The 19,013-nt window shown below is 40.9% G+C and overlaps 1 long non-coding RNA gene across 1 annotated transcript in view; it reads right to left on the reverse strand.

Annotated features, from left to right (window-relative positions):
* Window positions 1-7,913: 7,913 nt before the first annotated feature.
* LOC125771849 (uncharacterized) overlaps window positions 7,914-19,013 on the reverse strand; it is an 86,842-nt gene continuing 75,742 nt past the window's right edge. The window contains exon 3 of the long non-coding RNA XR_007419411.1: window positions 7,914-12,962. This is a non-coding gene — a long non-coding RNA (uncharacterized LOC125771849). The remainder of the gene's footprint in view (window positions 12,963-19,013) is intronic.

A 19,013-nucleotide genomic window follows, 5' to 3' on the forward strand; every position in this document is an offset into this window, starting at 1 on the left:
AAGCACTCACTGGAGCAAAAAGGGTCAACTTGAAACGACATCGATTTCATTCTTTTTTTTTTGGATTGGGAAGGGTGTAATGCAATAGAAAGGAAAAACTTGTTTGTTTTGCGGATGAAGACAGATAATCGCCTCCGACGGAGAGCTGAGCCTCAAATGAAACTCCACACACGTCGTCGTCGTCGTTGATGAACTCCTGCACTGAGTGGGACACTATTGGAAAATCAATGCGAATTCGGAGCCTAATCGAGACAAATGATGACAAATGCGATTGTAAGCTGCTTTTATTTTCGAGCAGCAGTTAAATTGATGCCGTGTTTGTTTGCCGTAGGAGACATGATTGAATTTTCTAGCTTTTGTCAGAGGGACGTGCATCTACAGCAGCTGAATCGTTTTGGTAATCACCAATATCCTTTATTTAGCTGCTTTACGTCGCACTACTCGACGACTGATTATTAACAGTGCAGAGTGTGGCTAGAGTTGCAACATTCACGTACCTTTACCGTACGGTAAAATAGTATCAGTACGATAGAAATCGATAGAATACCGAATGAAACGAATATCTGAACAGGTAATATTAATTTTGCTCCAATTCTCATTCTACACACACATCATCCGACCATCGATTTGGAGATAGATGATTGTTTCTGTTTTGAGCTTCAGCAAACCGAAACCGTGCACTATGTGGTACCGGTGCCCGATATTATTGCGCCCAATGTGTGCCCAACCAGGTGCAGAATTATGCTGCAAACTGCTACATCAGCTTATAAATAATATCCACTAACCACTTTTCTCTCGGTCCAGATACTTCCTCGGGTGTGCCAATCGGGGATTGGGTTCGATCGGCGAATGCACCAACGGTGAAGCGCAATGATCCTCGTGCAATGATATGAAATTGCACCACATGGGAGAAGATTAATTTCGATACCGGGCTGTAACGATTTTTCCTCCCAACCAGACGTTTTGGGGCATCGCCGAACCCTTACCGTCCACGTACCACAGCGCAGGCGACATGCATTCCGTCAGGCAATCACAATAAGCATCGGCTGCAAATATCTATTCCATTATTGGTTGAAATCAATAAATTGTTCGCTTATAGGACATAAAACATAAAGTGCTTTTATCGTGTTTTTTTTTGCTATCGTCAAATCCCTTTTCGCACGGTTACAATGGCAGGTGAATTTGAATGCGACCGATAGAACGCGTTTTGCCTTATTGGGTGGAGGTTTTTGCTGCGATCCGGTGATAATAGGACGATAAAATTAAAAGCACTATTATGTCACTGCATTCCAAGCAATAAGTAATGAAGGTAAGTTAATGAGCTAATGTCCGTTTACCCGTGGCAAAGGTATTTGTGTAATTAACTTTTTACAGCGTAATTAACTGCATCCACGGTGGAACAATGTTGTATTATTAGATAATTGGCATTGCGGTTTGACGTGTTCCATATTGACAACTATGCTCGGTTTGGTTTTGTTCGAACTGATATAATATTTCATACAAAAAGAGAAAGATAGCCAATATGGTTGTTCGTGGTGCTCGACTAGACACCAACTCAACTCCGTTCAATAAACAGATCGGTACTGGTACGGATTTTGCTACTTCTCGGGAACCACAGCACAGTGTGGATGGCAGGATGTAAAAACTCGACTTGTGGTCTCTTTACCGACGGATGGCCATACTTTAAATTCCAACCGCGTTTGCGGAGGGAGCCTGGTTGTGCGAGGTTGACGCGGATGATCCAAACAGACGGACGGAAACTCCCCAAAAAAGGGGAAACATGCCTGCCAAAAGTGACAAAAAAAGGGAGAAATAGAAGGCGGCTTAGAATGATTGATTGGTAAACATACTAATTTTCAAAGAAGCATCCATGCACAAAACAGTGCTCAAACCACCGAAAATCGTCCGCAAGCTCAATAACATCCAATCAATCTTTTTCCCGCAACGGCATCGTCTTGGACTGACACTTTCAAAACTCGGCGTGCTTGAAAATTTGTCCGCTGGGAATCTAGCCATCTTGCGGCACTTTTTGGTGTGTGTGCTTGGGTGCTTGGGTGCCTGTGTGTTGTCATTTCTTGTGGTTTTTTGGTTCGTGAAAAATAAAGGGAAGCAAAACACCGACCGGGCCCAGCTAAAAGTGTTGCCACACGGGTAAAATGGAACGAAAGCCGAGAAACAACACAGACGACTCGTCGTGCGGCAGCATCAGCAGCAGAGAATGCCAAGCATGGTCATTGCGATGAGGAAGCTCCAGAAGAACCATCGCTCGATATCCACAAATCTAAAGCCGAATGGCGCGAATCACTTTCAATGAGGTACGCTGATGAAGAGTAATGATTAAAAATCACCAAAAAACTGCTCGTTCCACAAGCACGCGTTGGATTGACAAACGATCCGTGTGTATTGGAGAGTGGGAAGGTGTTGAAGGTGTGAGAGAACGAGAGAAGGAAAGGTGGTGGGAATGAAATCCAAGATCACCCGGACACGCCCGACCACAATACGGCGGCGGAGACATTCGGTGTCCGTTTTCGGCGGTTCATATATCACCCATAAAACACCGATCACGCACCCGAAAACCCATTTATAATCTGGTCCGAAGGGTTGATGACCGAAGGAGGGATGGGGCAGTAAAAAGGGGGGCGGGGGGAGGAAGATGGAAGATTGGAGGATAAAATGAAAACCTACAGGATAACAAACGCTGGCTGAAATTGGACAGTTGCAAGACCAGAACGAACATCCGATAACAACTCGCACCGGAGAGATAATCTTCCAGCCCATCGAAACCATCATACCGCGGTCAAGATACACATGGCGATGCCAAAATGGGCCAAACGGTGCCCACAAAACTCAACTCGGCTTTGTGCGATGCTCCAAACCATCAGTGGTCAGTCGGGAAATCGAACCAGCGGCCCAAACCGGGCCTTGATGTTTCGATGGTCATAAATAATAAATCGATTTATGGCTTTCGACATTTCTATCTCCGCGTGACGACAATGGCGTTCGGACGCATATCCGTACCGGGTGTATACCGGGTCGCGGTTCATGTACGGATGAACCGGAAAAAAGCCTCCGCTTCGATGGGTTTTTTGTAAAAGGGTGGCCAATTATGTGAGGGCAAAGCGGCACAGTGTCAGCAATCGGCTGTGTGTGTGTGTGTGGTGATAAATGGGAAACTATTTCAGAGAGACCGAGAGAGAGAGAGAGAGAGAGAGAGAGAGAGAGAGAGAGAGAAGTTGTGCTTTTGTGGGACTAAAAAGCTTTGGAAAAGTATTCCAATTCCAATATATCAATAACTCACCTTAATTTAAATTGCTTTGATTGAAATAAGACTCTTCCTCGCATAATTACTAACATTCCCATTTATCATATGTTAAATGAACTCAACGAATCATGTGACCTAATTACAAACCCAACAAGCACCTCACTGTGTCAATTCGCACTGACATGGAAAACCGGATCCCGAACATTTTCCCTCGCTTCGGGTTCGTCTTTCGAATAAATTGCGCTAGTTATTCGAAGGATTTTCAAGGTTTGCCTTTGGTCTGAAATACTACAGAGCGAACCATTCCCAATGCTACGGTATGTGAATGCCTTCCTGACGCTTTTCCTGACGTGACGATGAATTTTGGAAGGCGCACGGTAAAACGGTTCCAAGCACAAGGGTGAAGAGTGGAGTTTTCGTTTGGTTCGCTGAGTTTCGCATGGCTTGGCCTGGTGCGGCGGCTGGTGCGCCCGTGGTATTAGGTTACAGACTAAATTGAGTGGAAAAGAAACGACCGTGTTTATGGTATTTAATGTGTTTCCCTCCCGCTTTCCGACATTTTGATTTCCACTACCGAATTGTCGAAAAACCAGCGAAACATACCTGACAGCGTAACATGAAAACTTTTCCGTCTGTCTCGCTCCCTCTCTCTCTCTCTCTTTGGCCCAAATGCCAAAGGAGGATTTTTCCGGCAGGATTGTCTTACACGCGGTGTGCTGTTTGTGTTTGGTGTTTTTGTTTTTCCCCGGTTCCGGTTGAAGCTTCGATTGGGTGGTCGGTTTGGTTGGGTTGGAATCGTTTGCACCACTGCCACAGAGACAACAGATTGTGCAATATCACCTAAGCAAACGACTGATTTTCTCATTTCCAGCACTGAGACGAAGCGTAACGGCACGAGATCAACAAAACATCTATTGGAGAAAAAAAAAACCCACACACTCTTTGTCCTTTGTCACTGTTTGTGAACCTTTTGTGGTAAGGTTTGTTTGTGCTTAAGACTGCAAGCATTACCATCAATCGGTGATGTTTTTGCAACACTGGTAAATAAAAAACATGCTATTGGCATTAAGGGAAGTCATCATTGCAGGAAACTGCAAGACTGCAACGAACACCGATTAGTTTTCCTGTTTGCGGCCGAATGTTTAAATATTTCATACTTTCGATGCCAAACAAAGCACATCGGCAAATAGTTTTCGAGCTAATATGCCAAAAAACTTTACCGCAGAAGTAGAAGAAAAAAAAAACAATATCCCGTATCAACCAACTATAACTGTATCCTTTTATCGTTTTGCATTTGAAGTTTTGCGCGAGTGCATGATGAGAAAATTATGCTAGCTTATGCCATTAGTATGAAAATACATCTATTACCGCAGTATTTATTGCCAACATTACCCAGAGCGATCAAATAAATTGAACGAATGCATTCGTCAGAGCGTTATAGTAAGAAAAAACAACACAGGAATGCGCCTAGAAAGACATACGGTCAATTTAAAAATGATTGCCATTCGGTTTGCAATGTAAATTGGTAAGCGCTTGCCAATATTGCAGAACATTTGGATTATCCCATTCGAGAAGAATTCGCATGAATGATTACGACCAGTGCAATTACACCATCATTCGAAAACGGAACAATTCCTATCATTCCAAACTGCCGAAACCACTTCTTTTCATTAAGGCAAAGAAATTACCATTTATCGTTTCGTACCTTTAAGCACGCATCGTTATCGATTACTTTGCACGATCCCTTGCCTAATAGGTAAGGTGTAAGAAAAGCAGAACAAAGGGAATGAAGTGCTGCAACCAGCTGCAAATGAAATTGAATCCTTGAGCTTCATTGAAATTGAATCGGTTCCATGCAAAAAAGCACCTCATCACACGACGACCTCATGTCGTCAGGCACTTCCAAGCCATGTCGGCAATCGATAGAAACATCTTGTTTCCCAAAAGCGTACAGTTCTTTCGTTTGAACTTTTACACACATCGCTGCTGGGTTGGTACGGGATTTTAACTGCCTCCAGCTTTATGGAAGGTATCCGATACCAGCACAACACGCATCTATAGAAGGTATTTCCTTGGGAAGAACAAACACAGCACGATTTTCAAAGAAAGGAGCTTTTCATTCCGAGGCTCGTTAGATGAAAATGGAGCTTTTTTTTGCTGGAAAAATAACAGCAACATGTACTGCTGAGGATGTATCGATTTAATACGGACTTTGAGCCTATTGAAAAAAAAATAAATGAAATGCTGATATTGACATGCTGATTTAAGGTAACGAAATAAGCTTCCTTTAAAATAAAGTATGATTGCCTAACCTACTTTAAATGAATTTATTGTAGTATGTGCAAAATTATGTTTTATCTAAACCGTGTCCTTCAAACGCTCTGTGCTAGCATGCAAATATATAACAATAGCATTTTAATTGCAGTACATTACTGTCCCATAAACATAGGACATTATTGGATTAACCTCTCACACACGCTGACCGATTCGATTCTACGCACCTCGGCATAATGCATCCGAACGATTATCGAACAACAATTGTCAATCGAGAGAGAAACGGAAGGTTGCCGAATTATGCGACAGGAAGCCACGAATCTCGCTGAGATAGTGAATTATGACCAATTGATACCGCTATTGTTCGAGGAGCTTTTAAACTCAATTGTTCACGCCCTAATCCGATGGACTTCCAACAAGCTTAAAGTCAAACATTCGTTGAGCGGCGATGTGAAGCAAATTAATCTATTATTAATGTAGCTAAACTGTTAAAGAACATTTCCATTAGTAAGGTCCACACCCTGGCATAGATCATCTCCCCATGGATTGTAGTTCGAGCGATTCTATCGTGGGGGTAGAAAAAATGGAGTTTTAATCAATGGTTCGTTAAGTTACAAAAACACTTGCCATCGAACGAAAAACTTCAAACTCGACGGTAGATCGTAATGAATTGTAAACACATTTATTACATTTTCCCGGTACGAATTCCCGAATGTCCCACAGGCATTTCTGGCTGGCCAAAGTAGACAAAAAAAACACCATGAACACGACAAAGTGCCGTGGTGTGAAATAATATCATTTTAATTTCGGGTTATTAATTCGCTTGCAGAAGGGGTTAAGGAGATATTAGGAAAGCGCTCCGGTTCGGCGGTGGTTAATGACAGAGAATTAGACAGACTTCACGCCTTGCTGGGCCGTGCGCCCATTGCGAGCTGCGAAGCAATGATAGAGCCACTAGAACGACATTAATGTATAGTTCTCAGGACGCTCAACGGCGGCGGCTGTCGAGTCGCGATGAGGGCGACACGATTGAAACAGGTTAAGGAAGTGGATCGTCATCAATCATGCTTACGGAAGGATTACACATGTTGGTATTGTCCGTTCGAAGACGGTTCCATCGGTTTACCCGTCCCTCGGGTCATAGGGCATGTCTTAGAAGGCTCGACTAAAACGTCCATCCACATACCAACGCCGTGGTACAAAAGGGAGACCCTTTACACTGACTTCTGAGTCGATTAAGGTTTACATCGACTTCGGAATTCCAACACATTAACTTCTTTTAAAGAAACACAACGTACACCACTAACTGTACGTTGACGAAAGGGTATTTTGGATGCGTTGTGTACTGCCGGAAACTATCAAATAACTATCCGAACTCCTATCCCTCGTTCACATCGCTAGGCCCTGACAAGCAAAGTTGGTGGTCCCTTGGGTCTGGGCGTAGAAAATACCGAAGAGTCATGACTCCCAATGGTTTTTCCGCTAGCCAATCGAATGATGACCCTAACTTCCGATACGAAAGAGATGGTTTAGCGGAAGTCACTCACTGATCCTTTGGTGTGCTGCTCCGTCTAACAATGCGCCCCGTATTAAGGAGCTTCTCTCGGGTGGGAGGCTTTCCATGTCAGTGCGGCAGACTTATTTTCCCTCGGCTTCTTCCGGTGCTTTCGATGTCGATGGATTCTTGTACAATTGCGTAGCACCGAAATAAAGGCAACAAAAAAAAATTCTTTCAGGAAATCAATACAAACTAACAAGTGTGAGTCTGAAGCAATGTTCATACATGGTTTCTTCACACATAAAAGATTCATTTTTCGCACATTCGTCCTACGCGTCCCACGCTATCTCCACTTTTGACTCAATTTTGGAAAATTTTCGTGTATCTCTGTGTGTGTGTGCGGATCAGGCAATGGCCGATCTAATGCGAAACACCAGCAAAACCAAACCCGGAATAGTCTTCATTCACATCCGTTTCGGTACAATTTCATAATGCTTCTTTATTTATGGTGCAGCCAATTCGATGGGTGTGGAAAATCATGGCCACTGATTTCCGCTTGCAGGACGTTTTCCCACACTTTTGCGTTTCCTTTTCTCTTACTGGGCCGGAAATCTTTTTTTTCCGATGTTTTCTCCATTTCCCGGCCACCGATATGGTAGTTTCGTTTGGCTTTTGTACTCGCTTCCAGTACAAATTCATAATTCGAATTTCTTATCCAACCATGTGAGACACCCTGAACCCTAGTATTTTCGATTACTGTTTGATGTTTGTAACTGTGGTCAATGGTGAAGCGGTTCAATTGGGAAACTATTAGTGGGGTGAATATATTTCGATTTTCTAGCAAATGTTCAGTCAGACAGAACGAACAATGCATGCCCCGAATCTTGTTTTGTCTGAACGTTAGAAGGTTTTACTTTTGAACTGGAATTCTTTCCCATCTTAAACCTATTTCGGTTTTCCCAAATATAAAGAGTTAAAACGAATAAAAAAAAACGATATCCTTACGTTTAGTTTGAAAGAATTGAATTCACTCATTTTCTGACATTTTTATTTCTAGTTTCGATAGAAATATGTTCCACTGCGAGGGGTAGCCTGAACATGAACAGCTTTCATTTCCTTTGACAAAAGCGTTATCTAAGATTGAAGAAGACCAAAATTGGATTAACCATAAGGAAGGACTGAAATGAAGAGCGACAAAAAAAACCCGTTCGTGGAATGCCGCTCCAGTCGCCTGAAGGATGGGAGAAACGATTTTCTTCCAAACGATTTTTCGACGAACAGGCGCTTGGGATCTGCTTGAGGTTGAAGTAAAATGTCACCGAAATAATTGTCCCTTTTTCCGCATGAAAAATTACACAACAACACAGCTTCTGAAAGGGATCGGTGTTGGATGGATGATACGAATCATGCTTAACAATTTATTTTTTTTTCTTGGTCCAAAGCTGTTCAGCGACGTTACTAAATGGAATTACCTGCAATCGTTTGAACAGTCACAGGCACATGTATTGGCAAACAAAAGCCACATACAAAGGCAGTCATTTGGAGGGGTTTGAACAGCTTCTTCGCACCCCTTGTCGGAGAAACGACTTGAAATCCGGCAGTACTGCGAATTGTCTCCCACTGTGCGACATGGCGACACAAACGGACGGACGGAATAGGGCACAGCCAGCAGGGTAGCATGTCGATGGATGGTGGCCAAAAATTCCTAGAGGTCATAAATCACCACACGCATGCGCATTGTTGCCAAAGTGGGCATCGATTTCTAATGATGATACAATGAAGTGAAGCCTCCGTATGATATCTTCTTTTAGAGAGAGAGAGTTATTTGCCCTCGGAGCAATCGGTCAATTACGACGAACTCAGGACAAATTCAAGTTTTGGGTGCTATTAACACACCCGTACAGATTGATTGCAAGGTTTTGTACAATTGTGATTACCACATGGTATTCTTTGGTTGATTTGAGGTACATCCCATTTATTGACCAGCATATACAGCGCACGGTTTGTGCATCACACAAACCAGATAAAAGGAGAAAAAAGGTTTGAAATTTGTACAATTAAAAATCATCGACCTGCAGTATTGTTGAAAACATGCATGCAACACCGTTGTTCTTTAAATAAAAGCAATAGAATCGCCGAAGGGATCGACACCTATCAGCACAAACGATCTCCTCGCACTTATGTCGGTTGGGCATTGCGTAACAGACAAACGCGCCCAAGTTTTGCTTTGACAGTCTATTGAAATAGGCTGTTCCAAAAAAAAGGGATCAAGGATCATCGAAACCGTTCGACAATTCGCTCGGAACGATCTAAAAATAATCACAATAATTGTTCCCACTATTCAGCGAGAGGGTTGGATGCTGCCGGCGAACAGATGACGTGCATGGCAGGAAATACAGTACCGCTTGAACGATTACTTTTGATGTGCCGCTTGTTCCTTAAACTGTCAACTGAAATTATAGGGTTTTCGGGACGGCTTTCTACGACCCCGCGCACGCAATGGCACAACGGCAGCTTCGCGAGTAGCTGTCGATGTGGGAAGAAGAGTTGAAAGGGGATGAATCACACACAAAGCCTCTACTTGCAGGATGCACCCCTTCAGGTGAATGTAACAGGCTGTGCAACACGCCTTATGCACAGAAGAATTAAATTAAATCTTTCCCAATTGCTTTATTCAACAACGGAGGAAAACAAAACCCAGCGTTGGGAACTAAAACTTTATACTTCCACCTGTAAATGATTGCTCATTGTTGGAAGATAAATGCAACAACTTAAACACCGATGGCTTGTGCGATGATGATGTATAATTGTAATTGTTCCCAATTACTTCTAGAGCAATCATTAGCAAATGCAGATAGAGCGTTTGTGAATTATTGTACGCAAACCTGCGTACCCGACCAATCGATGAGTCACTGCCAAAAGGCTGAACTGAAGCATTTGATGTATTTCCGCCAAATATTTTAATCATCAGACACGTATAAATCACTAACCGCGCTTCACCTTCAGTGGTATTAGATTTATCACCCTGTGCGCGAGAGGATATGCCGGCTTTGGAACGTTTGTAGCCTCATTAACAAGGCGAAGGGGAGTGATCGGAACCGGTTGATGGTCCTAATAAGTCATACAGCGAAACGACCACCGGAGCGATTCGGCTCGAATTATATAAATCAATTTATACTATCTGCCGAGCGGTTTCTTCGCTGTGATGTCTACCTCAGAGCGCGGCATCATTAGCTAGCATTATCATTCCCAGCAAACCACAGAAAAGCTTACAGATATACTTAGACTAAATTGTGAACTTCTTTTAACAGCAAAAGCCCCAAGTGTTTCACCACGAAATACGTTCGACTGCATCAACATTTCTATGCGCTTACTCTTGGAAAAAGGAATCGAAATTACATGCCTTTCTCTTTCGAAAATTGCTTCGATTTTTGTGATCGGTAAATTGATAAATGATGTATGTGAAATTCTACGAAAAAACGGAAAATAATACGATTCCCAGCCGTATGTGCTAGATTTATTCCAGATCCTCCAATCGGTCGTGCGCACGGGTGGTGGATCTCGAAAGAACGATTGGATCAGGTAACTGAGAACGCGACTCTAGAAGGTGATGGTTATCGTGTCTTATAAATCAATTTCAGCTCTTTTTTCTCCGCCTTCACGTTGGTATTCATATCGGCTTAAGCAACAGGATCGTGATCCCTGATTGCACCTTCACGTTACGGGCGCGTAAAACATTTGGAAGCCATCTCGAATGACACTTTTTCCCGTGCTACGGTCAGAAGTTTGGTGCGGGACCGATGATTACGATCAAATCTGCACCCAAGCGCGCGTTTGGCGTGGAAACACTTTACCGCGTAACCGTGTTCGTACGATCGTACGCCGAGTATTGAGCAGAAACGCACAAAAAGCGCGCTCCACAAAATGGTCAACTGAGGAATCCGTAGAACAGCACAACGAAACACAAAAAAAAAAACCGCGTAAACCATTGTGGGTTGTTGCGTTGATTTATGATTCAATTTAGCATGAAACATACGACTATTTTGGGTTCATGGGGAAAACGATCCCACCTTCATCCTGTTCGGGTTTTGCCGACCGTGTGTCCGCTAATAGTTGACTGGTGATTTATTGAATGCTCCTACATGTGACAGATTCTGCAACATTAATGTCCGGTCGATTAAAGTTAACTTGCGCCCCGTTCGAGATGTCTAGTTTTTTTTAGATTCATTCTTTTAAATTAAAGTCATCGCATAAACTCGTTACTAGGTATTGCGTCAGCTGTCCAGTTTTTATAATGGTGCTGCATTGTATTGGTCAATTGTTTACGTCCTTCCAGTAGGAATTCTGGAATGTTTTGAAAAAACAAAAACCTAAAGCTCAATACTTTGGGCCATGCATCTGTCAAAGCTGACCGTCCCACATCGTACAATCATATTCGATAGTCATCGAAGGGACAATTTGTCAACAAAAGAAGCTTTGAACACAATGATGCCTCCTTTATGAAAACATCATTTCTGTCCGCCTTTTGTCAATCTTCCAACGCTATTCTTCTTAGTAACAGAAGGAATAAAACAAACTTTTGCTTGTTGTTTAAAATTCTACCACACTATTTCTTCGTGCGCGCTTTAATAGAGAGAAAATGATTTTTTATGCAGGACGTAAATCGATTCCCAACTTGTGGAGGTCCTCAGCGAAGAGGAGGTTGATTGTCCTATGGTGAGGTATTTTTATTCTTTTCACACTAACTGCTGGATGGTTAGAAAACGACAGCAGCAACAGAAAAAAGGTAAAGTACGAAAGTTCACAGCACGGAAGGACCAGAAGGAACGGAGGACCCGATAGGCTTCGTTCACGACCGTTGCGCCAACGTGACCGTGTTCCGGAATCACACAACACACAACCCATTCCATTACCCGTTTGTCTCCGTTTGTTCGTCCCTCATGCCACACCAGTGTTTCCAGGTGAGCATAACCGTTCCCGCGACATCGATTCGGGTTTCCAGTGGGAAACAAACGAGAAAGTAATTTATTTCATTTCGGTATATTCGGACTAGGTGCTGGGAAAATCATCTAAACCAGAGTCCAAAAACTGACACAACAAAAACCCAACAACTCCGACGGATTGACGACAACAGTGACAAAAACTATTGATCGCAAACGGAAAACAGGTGGTTTTGAATGGTTTGGAATGGATTTGGTGCCTCTTCAAAAAAAAAGGGCTCTCAGCACAGGTAGCACGTACACTGGTGCTATGGACATTTGTTCTATAAAAAAACTGGAAAACTCCAAATGTACGTTACCATGGTGCCCATTTCAAAAGATCAATGTGATATAATTCAAACCTTAGTTTATGAGTCCCATGGGTCGTTTATTTACAAACGTGGCTTGACAAATTTTCCATTCCACCTTCGCCCAATGGCTCGGTGCTTCACCGGTGGATAGTGGAAAAGACGCGACCGGCCAGAAATACAGTGTGGGTTTGTTGAATTTATTGATTTTATTATGGAAATTAGTTTATTGTTCAACCATTTTCTTCGGTTTTACTGGGAGCAGCAAAAAGCGAGAGACCTAACCGGTGATGCGTTTTATCGTTGACCACGTGAGGAAGTTGGAGTGGCACTCCTTACAATTTATTAGTTCAAAGTAGAATGTATGACGAAATGGAATGCTTACTCGACCGTTGAATAGGAACGTAGAATTTATGTTTAATTCATCATACTGAATTTGGTTCCGAGCTAGGCAAGAGTTGAGTAAAATTAAATTTGAATATACGAGTTTCTTTAAAAACTATCCATTAAATGGGGATGTGTTTTGTCCATTGATAGAGCAAAAATATAGAGACGCGAGTCCATGTTTAAGAAGTATAACAATAGTTATTGCACTTACCTTTCATCTAAATTTCCGTCGGTCCAAATTTTCCACAAATCGGCTGAAATTGAGAAAAAAAAATCAAGCATGAATAATAAAGACCATTCTACTAAACCAATTCCTTTTGTGTCATCTCCATGTCTCTATGATATTGGGAAAAATAGCAATACAGAAATATTTAGATAAAGGATGGCAGATGAAGACTTCATCTCCTGTGTCGATGCTTTTTTTTGTATTCGTAAGCTAAAACTGTGCCATTTTGAGGATATTTTCCCTTAAACGATAAAGATTTGAACGACGGGAAAGTACACAGTAATGAGGATTTATTGAGCTGAGAATAGAAAAGCTCTCATACAACAAATAATTTCTTTAAATTAAATTTTGAAATCAAATAAGACCATCTGCAATCAACCTCCTCTTTGCTGAGGACCTGGTAATAGTAAACGTCTTTGAACAATTGACGAAGTTTACGCTCGATGAGAGTTTTGAGTCAAAAAGTCAAACACTATCATGCAGTGTTGATACAAATGCTTCTGGCATGTATTAGACACTCAGTGTCTTTCCCATGGACAGAAAACATGAAAAGAAATTAGAATATCGAAGCGTTGGGGTAAAGTTTATTCAAATTCGGTGGATGTTATTAAACATTCATGAGCAGTTGTAATATGTGACAGTGGGTCCATTTCTAATGTGTCGAACCCATTGCTACATTCCATCGGACTAGATACCATCCTCAACTCTTTTCCATAATGTTGTGTCTATCGAGTGCCAAGGGATGTAGCTTTTTTGTCCAGATATGCCTATTTCCGAAGTCTTCTTTTTCAATGTTTCCTAAGCCAACACATTACAGAGATCAGAAAGATATCTCGAAATTGTAATAAAAATACAGCTCTTCATTTGAAGTACATGGGACAAAGCCCTCAAACAAATAACAGACATATTTGGTTTACAGTAAACACAAATTGTAGTTAATGCTTTCACTGCCACAGCAATGCTTGAAGAACATTCGATGTGAAAGAGTGAAGACGAACATCATACGAAGCATTTCGATGCATATGGCCAAGCCTGAACAACGCGTAGTAGAATTCCTGATGAAAGAAGAAGAAAGCGTTCAATAAGCGCACGAAGGAAAACAAAAGTGAGCTTGACCGGACGGACGCTCAGTAGCCCAGCTGTCAGATCGGACAAACGGATATGAGAGTTTGACTCCTGCGCCGACTTTTGATGGCGTCATAAATTTCCGAACCAACCGCCGTTCAGCAAATCCGGCCATTAACTGCGCAACAGAGACGATCTGGACGCACACCAACTACTGCTTCCTCGTTTGCCGTAACGAATCGCACCATGCTGGGCCGTGCGGGGCTGGTTTGTACAATTGTTTGTCCGATTGTTATTCTTATGATGAATTAATGGACAACAATTCAATGGCGCAACAACACCAACCACATGAAATGATTCTTCGCAGTTTGGTTCGAAAGAACGGTCAATGGATACCAAATACAATGGAGCATTTTGTTCATTCTCAGGGCAGAAGGTAATGCGTAACAGTGGGTCAATATTGAATAATAACACGTGCGAACTGATTGCATCCTGACGGGAAGATGACATGCATTTCCGTGACGAACCGATTGACAGGAAAGGATTTATTGATTTGGCTTTCACAATGAGATAATTTCATTACAACTCATCGAAGATAAATTTCACTAAGCATTATGCATCTACCACATTAAGTTTCTAATCGGATAGCAAACATGATTGGCCTATTGTTGCATTAGAAACATGGCTTTAAATATAGAATTTAAAAAAGTGAAACGGAATGCGTCGAATTCTCGACAGAAACTCGGTGTGTTCTAACTAATGACGGTCTTGTTTCTATCGACGTCGATTCAACAATGTGAAGTTTTTTGTGTGTGATACATCCACGGTATATGTTAAGCAGGAGATGATTAATTGTTTCTTAGTAATTACCATACGAACAGAGAAACTTCTATCCTATCTTAACTAGCGTCTCTACACCGTGCTAACTGGCCCGATGTTAACGCTTTTGGACGTTTCTTGATGCTATCGCGAAGCATCTTGTGTTTTTTCCTCTTTAAACATGAATAATGAACCTTCTGAAATGGAGTTTAGAAGAGAAGATTCAAACTTCGTACTTTAAAACTTCTTTAAAAACCACAACTAACTAGAATGTGCAATTCCATTCCAGCTACAGTCTTATATTTTTAAATAGTACACACGCGTTGCGGAACTAAAGCGTCTTACGTTTCACCATCGGCGTAACTAATGGTGGGCCTTCGGTCTGAGGCAGCACGTTTTCGCTTGATATCACTGAAAATCCCTTCATTCGGTAGGCTTAAAACTAATTTTCAATTTGAAACCATCATGGGGGAAAGACACAAAACTTGTATGCCTCGCAGTAATCGTGGCACCGGATCGTTTGGTGGTTCCTCCGTTGCAGCCACGTTTGGCAGCTGGAAGCCAATTTTGGAGAATTAGAGACTTCTTAAGAATTATGGAAGAATTATTCGGGCAAACGAAATACGCAAAATAAAGCCTTCAGCCGCAACGGCTACGGAAGGAAGAAATGGCACCGAATAAGAAGTGCGTATGACAATTCCCCCGGGGCAAATCAAATCGCCTTAAAGTCATCAGACTAGAATTATGCTTCTTGTCTATCTGGTTGCAGTTGACTTGACCGTTCTATGCGCGATTGAACCACGTACCGTTTGTTTGACGTTGATATTGAAGTTAATATATTATCATTGACAACGTCATTGCGTGCGAGGGGAGAATCCTACTGCCATGCTGCCATGGTTCAGATGACGGTTGACAGGTCACGGAAAGTCAAATAAATACGAGAATAGACAAGAGTTGCAATCTTCTAGTTGAAGTTTTTTTTCTAAGAGCAATTCAATAAACATACGATGCGTGCAGTTATGCTACCCTACACGTAATGTTTCCAAATTTAGCCTAGACAATGGAAAGAACAAGGAAGTGTCATTTTTCATCTTTAACAAAGAAAGACAGGGAGAGGAGAATGGAAAGTAAAAGACGGACATTGTAATGCATAAAAAATATTGTAAAATAATACACAAAATTGAGGTAGAAAATCTAAAACTATACCGACAGTCGAAACTTCTTCCAAGGGAACATTAATTGAAGTAAGTCACCAAGTTGACTGCTGCTCCTTTTTTATTATATGTAACTTAAAAAACATTCAATTCCTTTTTAAAGTACTTTTACTAATACAACTCAACAGTTCATATTCGAACATATCAAGAATAGCATTTTACCTTTGCTCAAAACATCCAGAAGGGGATAAGAAATATGTTATTGCCTACTGGCAATAAATATTGGTCGCACCTTTTTCAGGTTTACAGACCCTTCTTTGTGTTAGGCATCGAGAATTGAGAATTGTGTATGGATACTTTTGGGGTAAATCTCACTAAGAACGATCTCTCATACCACGAATCATTTCTACTTACTGAGCAAAATTCCCCGATTACCATATTCTGTGGCGGCAAAGATAAAGTCGGTGAGGTTTTCTATTTGGTAAGATCTAGTGTAATAACTGTACTGCTCAAAACGGGAATTCAAGTGAGTTAGGGATACTGTTCCTGTCTGATAACGCCATTTAATAACAAATGCAAAGTACTTTTAATAGATTATTTATTATACGAAAGCTACCTCAGTAAAAGGATTGAGAATAGCATAGGTATTGCAATAAATTTAAGTGTTTTTTGTTTGTAAATATATTTTGTGATATTAATTGCAAAAGTAAAAATATGGATGTCTCTCGATTATACCGTGCTTACCTAATAACTGTCTCATTTGGAACAAAACATTTAGATTTATTGAAATAATAGCTTGGCAAGGCATTAAACTCGCAAAGATGGATGAGTTTCTGCCTACTAACCTATTTCAGCGCGGACAGCGAACCGAATGCATCTTTTTCAAAATAAACACTATAAATAAAAAGAGATCAGCTTGAAATATTGTTCAATGTAAATTGTGCTCAACATGTTATCGTTATGTGGCACGACCAAAAAAAAAATAAATAAACGAACAGCTAACCCACAGAAAACCGCCATTTAAATGACGACTTCAGCACAATGCTGCACAAACACCGAACCTCTGCTCCAAAATGGCCGACTATCAGCGATGTTTTACGGTTGAAGAATGGACAACAGACATCCAAACACCGTGCGCCAATAAACATAAAATGTGCATAACATTTGTTTGCATGCCTGATTCGAGGTGGACACGATTCGTTACCACGTCCAGCCACGTTTGGTCGATTTTTAATGTTTCGGGTCATCGGTACAAGCTTTTTACATGTATAATCGTCAGCTGAAACAAAATGCATAAGTTTGCCATTTAATCTAATTGAACGCAAACAGCCAAACAATGTTTTGACAGCGAATGGTGTGTTAATTGGCATTGGCCAATCGAGATGATGGGTTTTGCGGTTTGCACCACGCGAGCAGTTTCCCAGTGAGCTGGAAAACCTCAATTACCTTAGCTATAAGGGTTCAATTAAAATTCAACAAATGTTAGCCCTTAGTTTGTTGTGTGTAGAGAGGATAAAATTACAGTTTTTTTGGTCTTTTTTTTCTAAATATTCCATTAAATTAGATACTCTTTTTTATTGCTAGAATTTTACTAAAATTCCACTACCTAATGTATTGCGGATTTGTAAACAAAAACCCACGATCTGGTGGTATCACTCAACCGATAGGCCAACACACTGGAACGACCACTGCCACTAGACCATAAAGGATGGGTCCCGACGACATAATGACAAATTTGATTTTTATGAAAATATTTTCACAAGCAACAACGCAAAACCATTAAGTTGTGGTTTCATAAAAGCACCATCGATTGGGATGAAATCCTATCATTTCAAGCGTGCGGCATCTACGATAAACACAAGTCACTGCATATTTGTGTATGCGTGAGTTTATGTTTTTTTTTTTACACACAAAAGTAGAAGCCATTTATTCCACATGCATGTACATCGTATCAAACATTATGCCATTTGTTTTTGTTTTTTTTGCCCTTTTCGCTTTCATTTACATGCCACCGTATTTCTGTGGTCTACGGGTTCTACACCTCAGTGCATTTTGTTGTTCTTGCGATTGTGGGCTACATGTTTGGTTAGTTTTATTTTGCTGTTCACTGGGGAAAAAAAAGTTTTTATTGGATCGTTTATTATGATCTTTTCCATATGCTTCACCGAACGCAAACCATTACGACCAGTTGAATTTATAATGTACCTACCGAAAATTTCATTTAATTAATTGTTTTTCTTTTTCACTTATACTATCGAAGCATAAAAAATACAGGTGATGTGGTAAAATAAAGAAAAAACCCAAAGATGACATTTAAAAAAAGTATAAAATAATCGTTTTGATGATAAATTTTAGTTTCGAAAAAAAAAATATTACAAAATAGAGAATGATGTTGAAGATTCGCTGTAATCATTATTCTCCATCAGCAACCGGAAATGCTTTCAGTATGGTAAACCCTGCCACGATAGATAACAAACACTGCAATACAATCACAATCATGATAAGAATCACCCTAATCCTGGTAACGTCTAAACCAAAGTTATCAGTTATATTTCATCTGGTAAGCTTTTTCCCATTCTCGTGTTCATGCGTTTGTTTGGAAAAGATGGGATGCGAACATTTTCCTACAAAAGACTGTTTTCTATTTCTGCAGCACCTCGTACAAAAGAGGGTCGTTAGAAATTCGGTGTACAATACCTGCATCTTCAATGTACAGTAAAGCTATATCTCATGGGAAAAAATATTCACCCAGCATGATGCAGTCATGTAAAAATTTTATAATACTTCCCCTATAAAAACTAAATTTTAATGAAGTAATAATGGATATTTATCTTAAGCCATGGTTTTGGTTTTGTTTAGTTTTTGAAAACGAAAACCGCTACAAATATCATACGAAAGCGCCACACTTTTCGTGAGTCATGGGAAATGAAATTAGTTTAAAATTGCATTAAAAATTTCACACTGTTAACGTGCTCACGCCGGCCCAGAGCGATAGTGGTGCATTACAACTAAGTTTTTTTTTTGTTGCATAAAAAATGCAC

The sequence above is a fragment of the Anopheles funestus genome, chromosome 3RL (assembly GCF_943734845.2).
Source record: "Anopheles funestus chromosome 3RL, idAnoFuneDA-416_04, whole genome shotgun sequence".
Taxonomy (NCBI): domain Eukaryota; kingdom Metazoa; phylum Arthropoda; class Insecta; order Diptera; family Culicidae; genus Anopheles; species Anopheles funestus.